The sequence below is a fragment of the Strongylocentrotus purpuratus genome, unplaced genomic scaffold, assembly GCF_000002235.5.
Source record: "Strongylocentrotus purpuratus isolate Spur 01 unplaced genomic scaffold, Spur_5.0 spur5_contig_865, whole genome shotgun sequence".
NCBI lineage: Eukaryota > Metazoa > Echinodermata > Echinoidea > Camarodonta > Strongylocentrotidae > Strongylocentrotus > Strongylocentrotus purpuratus.
Genome location: NW_022145574.1, coordinates 1156542 through 1165566, shown reverse-complemented (window position 1 = coordinate 1165566; position 9025 = coordinate 1156542). Strand labels below are relative to the sequence as shown.

The 9025-nt window shown below is 36.4% G+C and overlaps 1 long non-coding RNA gene across 1 annotated transcript; it reads left to right on the top strand.

Moving 5' to 3' along the window:
* The first annotated feature begins 4535 nt into the window (after positions 1 to 4535).
* LOC115919489 lies at positions 4536 to 8003 on the top strand. The gene is made up of 2 exons (XR_004061875.1): positions 4536 to 4659; positions 6066 to 8003. It is a non-coding gene; the product is annotated as an uncharacterized LOC115919489 (long non-coding RNA).
* The last annotated feature ends 1022 nt before the right edge of the window (positions 8004 to 9025 follow it).

The following is a 9025-nucleotide window of genomic DNA, read 5'->3' as shown; positions in this document are numbered from 1 at the left end:
TAAAAAGAATAGGTGAAGGCGATACCAAATAAAAAATATTGTTCCTTATTTCATCCTGATGTGTAGGCTTATAGAATTTGGAACAAGATGAGATAAATTTTATTTTTATAATGTATTTGTGCTCTCTGCGTGCTGTGCATCTTTTTTTGTGTGTCTCGATCTATTTGTTGTAACAGCTATATAATGATTTAAATATCATTATTATAGTCCCACGTTTGACCTTTTTATTGTTTAAATATCGAAAAGGCCTTGAATGATGTCAAGTTTCATGCTTATTTCAGCCACAAATCCTTCTTGAGGGTTAGTGCTTATTATCACCTCGACATGTATGACTGATTCATATTTGAATCACATGTTCCCCATCAGCCAATCAGGATCGAGCTTTCAGCAGGTCAAGGTTGAAATCTCGATTGTAATTTGTTTTTGGGAAGCATGTGATCGGTAACGTGCATTTAAGAGACACGCCCAAAGGCTCGTTCAGACATGCCGAGGTGAACTGCCTCAAAAAAGCCAGCAGTACGTTTTTAAAACGTGTAAATGAATGGCAACTGCGTGTAAAGGTCCTGCATGTACCCACTGAGCTCTATGGTACAGTGAAACCTGTCTATAAAGACCACCCAAGGAAGACAAGAAAAATGGTCTCTATAGGCAGGTGGTCTTTATGTACAGGGTCCTTTAGTACATGTTCCAATGAGAAACCATTTTCAAGGGAAACAAAACTGGTCTTTGTAGACAGGTGGTCTTTCTATACAGGTGCTCGCTAAAGCAGCTTTGACTGTATAAGATACAGAAATGTGAAGTGTATTACCTCATCATATTACGTCATTAAAACAAACAAAAAGATTTTGATGCGCCAAATGTGAACGAGGCTTCAAGATAATCATGAGTTTTGGTTTCCCATGGTCTGAATGTGTGCTTTGAAAGAATGCAATTAGAGAGTCTAAGGTTTTCTAAATGTGCTAGAAACCCTTTTTTTCCTTCAATTGAGCATATTCAAACTATAACAAAAGATAAAGGAGTATTGTATCTGGCATATATACATGTATTGATTCCTTGGAAGGGCATACATTATTTATGATTGAATGATTAAACACACTTGTGGTATAGTTAATCAGGGAATTATTGAGAGAAATCATTAGAAATTTGTTTTTAAATGCATTAGTGTAGCTGGGAAGTATGCCTTCAATGGGAAAAATGGAAACAACAATATTTTTTTTTATTTTTTTTATTTTTTTGAAATTGTTTTGTTATTATTGTTATATTCTTTTTTACATATTCATTATCTTGCACATGTATATGAAAAACAATCAAACTGTTTCTTTTATGTAAATGTGATCAGCGGATGTCATTGTGTGCTTTGCTGTTTGTTTGATTCAATCAAATGATTTAAATACCAACACACAACATTTTGAAAAATGGCAGGATCTCTCCAGGGTGGTCCACACACAGAAATTCAAAACATGTACATTTGCACCTCGGAAGAAGTATGAAATGGTTCGTGTGCAGCAATGGGGAAATGGACGGTTATTCTCATTTGATACATTGAATTCATTTGTCCTTCATTTATTTAAATATTTGTAACAGTCTCATATGGTTTGCGTTACAATATTTAAGTCGCCTTATGCACAAATTTGTTTTTAGTGTAGAAATAAGGAATTATCAAATAGTAATATATGAGGTTATTCTTGTCAAAAGTATTCAAGGTGGTCAATATTCTTTGCTAGTACTATTTCTGCTATATATTTGTTGCTAAATTGATTGCACAGTGTATTCTTACAAAAATATTTTGGTGTCCTGTTTTCATTTTTGTTGAGTACTAGTAGGCAAATAATTTAGAAAATCAGATGTTTTCATACCACAAACGTTCATGGAAAATCATATAATCAATTAGGAATTCAGATGAAATTCTACAAATATTCTGTAAGTATGGGTAGAATCTAGGGCACATAAGCAATTCTGATTTTTCCTTTCAGATCAAATTACCGGTACCACAATATTTGATTCACATCTGGTATGATCAACTGTCATTTTGTTGTATTAGACTCTTTTTTTTGGGGGGGGGGGGGGGAGGGATTCCCCTCTCCCCGGGTTTGTGTGCTTTGTGGCTTGGGCAAAAGTTCTGCAAATATGTTCTCAAAAAAATTTCTTTGCACAGCTGATAAAGTTTTTAGTGTGAATAAATCAATTTACAAGCAGCTAAAGAGGTTAATTCAATATTTTTATGTATTTATTTTACTTGATGGCAGCTATGATACAGCAAAGATTTTGATCTGAATAACGTTTGTATAATCAACCTTGTGTGTAGTTATAAGTTTTAGATATGTGTATCTAATATTTGAAGGGGAAAAAGAAAACAGTGGTCATATGTTCACTTCTCTTCCTCTATAATAAATGAATTAAACATTTAGTTGAATTTTGACGTCTATTAAGAACCTTTTCATGGAGGAAACAATATAGAGTCTGGGAAATTGATTTCATATTTTAATTAAGTTTGAGCTGTGGGGACTTGTATCCAACAATAATGGTAACAGTGTCATTTTACAATTATATGTGTGTTTATATGTGCCTAATTTACTTTTGTTATTATTTTCATGGGAAACTAGACTACAGTGTATCAAAAAGGAATATGAATTTCTTCTCTTTTTGTTTTATACGTTAATGTGTTTATGGAAAGGCTGAAAATGGAGATAAACGTTACAGATATTTTAAAGCTATTTATTTAGTTTTGTAGGTTAAATATAATGCTTATTACATTTTAAACAAGAAACAAGAATAAATTCAGATGTTCGTCAGATTATTGGTATTTTTGTGTCTTCAACTGTAAAGTATAAATTTATTTTCTCATTTTTCTCTGATATTTGTAACGATATGCTCATGCTTTAGATAAGGTAGAGGGGTTTCAATTCAAATGAGCTTTGTTGGTTTTATTTGTGTGTGTGCACTTGGCTGTGGTGAGACAATAATGTGTGCAAAATGCTGTATCACATATGGAAATTTTGAAAAAATAGAAGTAGATATAGAATGTAAAAAATGCCAAATCCTTCAAATATATGGGTGTAAACAAATCTTTATTCATGTGCTTTGTCTAAGACTCTGCCTGACATAACAGCAAGAATGTATATATTTGTCAGGGATTATATCTCCTTAATTTATCGATGAGGTCACATATACATGTCTCAGACATTCAACCAATCCTTTCGAGGCTGATATTGTCAGAGGTTTAGCCTGACATATCAACAAAACACAACTGAAAAGTACAAAGTGGCTGACTTAATGAATTACAATAGGTGTTTATTTAACTTGAGCAAGTGATATATTTTTGTGTGTAATATATGACATTGTGTCCTCCTAGGTGAATTATATACCACTTGCAATACCGTGGTTATGGTTTATTATAATTCATATTTTTAGCACACACTTGGTATCTTACACGCATTCTGATGACTGTATATATTTTACGTTTGCACTGCTGTCAAATAATGTGAGGGATGTGAAAAATAAAGAATATATATTTAATGTCATGCTGTATGATCATCTTTTCTTTTGCGACATGATTTTATATTGGTAAGGACAGTGGATAGTTGCCATATTTAAGAAAGTAGCTTGAAATGGGGATAGAGAAAGAGATATGGTGATACAAAATAGAGAGAGAAAGGAAGGCAGAGAATGAGGTATAGAGAGACAGAATACAGAGAGAGAGAGAGAAAGGGACTAGAGAGAGAGAGAAAAAAGAGGGACAGACAGAGACAGAGAGAGAGAGAGGGACAGAGAATAGGACAGAAGTAGAGAAAGAGGAAATAAGAAAGAGACTTACTGGGACAGACATACAGAGAAAATATAGAATATAGAGACATAACACAAGATGAAATAGAGACGGACAAATCAAGATTTGCAGTAGAAAAAGAAAGATCGGCAGACAAGATATAGTCAGAGGAAGAACGGTAAATATGTGATTGGAGATATTGTTCAGAAAGAGAGAAAGAGATCAGGTATTTGTTTTACATACCGGTAGTTAAAAAAAGATATTTGAAAGCATAGATGTATATGACAGACCAAAAAGCACAACAGAATATAGCTAGCTTTTACCTATGTTTCTGAAATGAGGCCGGGCTTATCAATAATTTTCAAGGAGATAAAAAGAAAAATGGGGGAGACAGAAAGAATGATAGCAATAATTTTAGGCATAAGATATGAAATCCATCTTTTGTTACGTCATCATAGAGTAGCATGTGAAAGGAAGAAATGAAATATGAAGGTCAATGAACAATTTATAGGGGAGGGGAGAGAATTATCAAAATGAACTAAAAACTAAACTAAGCTACAATAAAATATAATCATGCACTATATCCTCATTAGCAAATCATTATAAGTATTCGTATTAAAGGAAGGGAAACAGAACAAAATGCAATTTTGTCAATATGCAAGTGCTCTCTGTCGAATCTCAACTCGTCCTAACAACAACTTAGAGCGAAACTGTGAAGGCGAATCTACTTTGGGACTAGAGCTTGGTATAGAACAAGGATGCGACGCGTGACGATTCGTTTTATACATGTTACGTCAAGCCGACGTAATTTGGCCAAAGTGTATCCTGCTAAAAAAAGAGGCCATGAAACAGGAACAAGGATCATCAGCATGATGCAGCAATTTATCTTTTGAAAGGTAGATATTTAGCCACTCTGTTATTTCTATATTTTTGTAAAAATGTATCGGCTAGCTTATGAACTGAGATTGAGAATGAGAGAGGGGGAACTGAGCTGCCTACAGTGCAGTGCCAGTGACTGAGTGATCTGAGCTGAGTGTGTGTGTACCATTTTCTGTAGCATTTACTGTAACAGCATGCAGCAGTCCCTTTTCTTCGTCTCGTCATTTAGAACTTTTTGAATTGTGGCAGTTCCATGGAATGGTTTGATTTCTTGAAAATAACGAAAATGAGATGTTCGATCATAAAATTTTAAGCGTAGACCTAGTTCCAGAAAGAATAGTGCCTTTAATTGTCAAGATTGTGAATGTGATTGAATGTGAAGGTGAATTTTTGACAAAACTTGTCGCAAGGATGTTTATTTCACTGTCCCACACTCCCACTGTTTCAATTTTCAGCTTTTTTTTTTTTTTTCTTTTTTTTTTTCTTTTTTCTTTCTCCCATCTTACTTTGGAGAGAGAGAGTGTGAGTGAGGGAGAGACAAAAAATGGAGAGTCTACTTCAGTTCCTATAATAGTTTCAAACTTTAAAAACTTATTCGGAGCTGATTTTTTCCCTGGTGAAGTTCCCAGGGGAAAATCTTGAATTTGAAATCTCTGAATTTGTCAAGCTCAAATCGGGGAAGATACAGATTACCAGTAGGGGTGCTGGTCAGAGAATGAGGATCGTCCGCATCAATAAGGATATTCTCGTAAAATCGGACAAAATGCTTCCTGAAAAATGAAGATCCTCCGACTTTTTTTTGGGGGGGTGCTCTGCGAGTTTCGGGTTTCTGATCCGCGCGCTGGTAATGCAAAAAACGGATCTGGCGTAATAAAATACCCCCAGTTCACCGTCTACTTTTATGGGTTATCCGTCTTCCCAAGGATTTATCGCTCACAACATGAAAGTCTCTGTACAACTACAAAGTCAATGTGAAATGCATCAAGAAATCACTGTGGAATCTATTTTTCGCATCGCCAACGCGCGCATCAGAATCGTCGGCAAAAAATGCGGACAATCCTTATTTTTGCGGACGCATCTGTCCGCATTCACAAAAATGATCCTCGTTTATGCGGAAGATCCTTATTCTCGGACCAGCGCCCCTACTGAGTACTGATTACAGGAGCACCTTTCCCTCTGACTTTAGAATAGTGTAAAACATGAAACATGCATGCATGTATTCTTAAAAGATTAAGAAGCATTGCTTTTAAACATTTTTCAAAATTCCTGTTTAAAATCAAATGTCAGATAATCCTGTCTGGACACACAATGTGTTACTATACTAAAATAGGAGTTACTTTGAAAATTTCCTTCACCATATTTCCCCTGTGACTTCATTTTCACTGTGACTTCCTAAAGTTCTCTCTTCTTTTTGCTTCAACAGATGTCTTTAAGCCTTTAAAGCTCAACATCAGCGTGGATAAACAAGAAACAGCCGTCTCCAATCATCCCCGGCATGCAGGGTCTTAAAGTGAGTAGAGGGGAGGTAGAGATGAAGATGGAGGGACTGAGCTCCACCATTCCCGAAGGTCACCTTGATAATGGGTGAAGGTCACTTACATGGATGAAGATCACTTAGAGATGGGATGAAAGTCACCTTCATGTAGATGGGTGGTGCTCATTATGGCCTTGCCTAAGGAGGAAGTCAATTTCTCATCGCCTGCAAGCTGATTTTCTTTAAGGCTTTGTTCTTTCTCTCCCTCTATCTCTGTGTCTCTCTCACTCTTTGTCTCTCTCTCTCCCTCTCTTTCTCTCTGTCTCTCTCTATCTCTCTCTATTTCTCTCTGTCTGCCTGCCCCCCTCTCTCTCTCTTTCTGTCTCCTCTCTCTCTCTCTCTCCTCCCTTCTCTGTTTCTGCTCCAGTTCTCTTCATTAGGAAAGAAAAAAGAAAAAGTCCCTGACACAAAATTGAAAATTACGTTTCCCTCCATTTCTAGTCGAATTAAATCCTGTTTGATTTTCCAGGTTTTTTGCTAGAAGATAAGTTTTCCCCCTTTAGGGCATTGTTTGAAACTAGCATACTGTAATTCCAAAACTCTTAGAAACTGTATCTCTAAAACAGGAAAACTGCAACAGCTACATGTAACAACTACATGTATATGGACCCTATCCCCCAATCTAGATTGTTGACACAGATGTGTGGTCAAGCACATGTATGAGGAACAAACTTTATCAAATTAATATCCTATTATGTTTACATTGTAAAAATGCATGTGGAATGAGGTAAGTAAAGGGATCTTAAACATACTGTAAACTAGAGCACTTTATTTTTCCACTTTTTGTAAATGATGATCTAACTTATGATTAAAATTAAAATTTGGGCAGTTATTATGAAGGGAGATTGCACTAATAAAGAGGATTTTTGGAGCAGGCAAATAATTTTTGACCAGTATTAGAGAAATAATAATAATACAACGCAAGTGACACAACATTTTTTTAACTGCTTAATATCATATTTCTAAGGGCATAAGAGAAGATATCCTAATGAAGACATAATTTTCTATTGAATAAACTATGAGGGAATATGCAGCAGAGGTGAATTATATTGTAATATCTTAAGGAATTATGGATCTGGACGCTATTAAAGTAGTTCTGCCTAGAGCACTGGGGGTTGTGGTTTTTAAAGGACTGTTTATTGAGTAGAGAAGGGCTTTACAGTGTAGCACACATGGGGATGAGGCAAGTGTGAGTTCCAGCAATATCGAGGAAAATAAAAAATAAATTCGGAGAGTCCGATAATAGTTGAGCCGTTTGTAATTTGAAGCGAAATGTAGGGACACCGTATCAAAAGAGGCGGAGTGCCTTTACCGTAAATGAAGCCGCGTCTACCGCCCGGAAATGTCGCGATTTCTGTGTTTGGCCGTTGACATATAAATACATGCTACACATGTATGAAGCGAGAAATGGTAGCTTCAAGCAGACTTTGTGCGGCTTTCTAAAGAAGCCATAGACTTACTCGAGAAGCCCCACAGGCATCACCCCTGACAGTTGTGATACATCGAGCTTCCTCGTTTCTGTTATTGACCGTTGGCAAAAAGTGTTTCTATTCCTGGATTTACTGAAAAATAAAAACATGAAACCGACTTGCTGCAACTTTCTGAGGAATTGTGGACTGCAGTACTTGTGCGAGGGTACAACAAGCATTCAACCTGTGATTCTTTGGAAGTACGCAGGGGGCTTGTTGGCCAATGGACAACCATTGAGGAATCTGGAGAAACTTATCTTTTGAATAGAACATTGGAGTGGAATAGTGAATGCAACTTTTTTTTATTCTGCTGATCTACGGACATGTGATTGCTCAAATTTCACCTTCATTCAAAAGACATACTGCAAAGAACAGTCACCAATACAAAAATGCTGATCAAAAAGAAAAAATGTGGCATAAATTTGTAAGTTTGCTGACGACAGGCATTGTGCAAGTGTATATATTTGTACATGTGTGCAGGATAAACAGCTATAAATTTAGCAAGATTAGCAGCTATTAGCATCTATTTGTAATGTCACATCTACAAGCAATCGATGGCCTTCTAAGCCCTTGTCCAGTGACCAAACATGATGGGAACTGCTCTTTGAAGCATTTTAAAATTGGCAGTAACATGGTAGCACATGTCCACAAGCAGTTACCTACCCCAACGTATTTTGAAGGTGGCCAACCATTATTTTTGTTTGAAACGTAAAGTTGAAATTGATCAGCATCTACCCCGAACTGACTCTGACACTGTGTGAAAATTGGCCCCGATATCGCCCAAGAATTTGGGACATTCTGCTCGCAAAACTGAATCAATCATTATCAGGAATAACCGTTGTTAGCTTTGCTTCTGATAGTTCCGGTCAACCATGAACAAGTATTAGGTCGGTCGTTACCTGAGGTGTGATATACGCGTGAGAAGACCCGATCATTGTTCAACTTCTATCATGATCATTTTTAATATTTCTTATTTTTGTGATGGACAAAGTACGCATAGATTGACTAGGCTAAAGTTCATGCTCTTGTAGAAATAGTCTACTTTTACTACTCGTTCGTAATAGCTCACACTTGCCTCCAGAAGAAAGATCTTACAAATTTAAGAGAGTGATTTTATATTAACCTTGCACATTTTGTGGGGCAATCAATATATTTTAATCGCATTATGAACCGGATATAATTGATAAGATACCGCAGGGAATAGGGCATCCGTTACGCTGAACAACGCATATGATGTGAATAATACGCAAGTGGTAAACCTGCCGCGGGATCTTCAGAGCAGAAAGTCTTTCTGTCGCTTGTCGGTTTTGCGTTCTCACATCCTCGTGTTCCGCGTGCGCCTTTTGTACATTATGCATGTACATGTTACTGGGAAGAAAA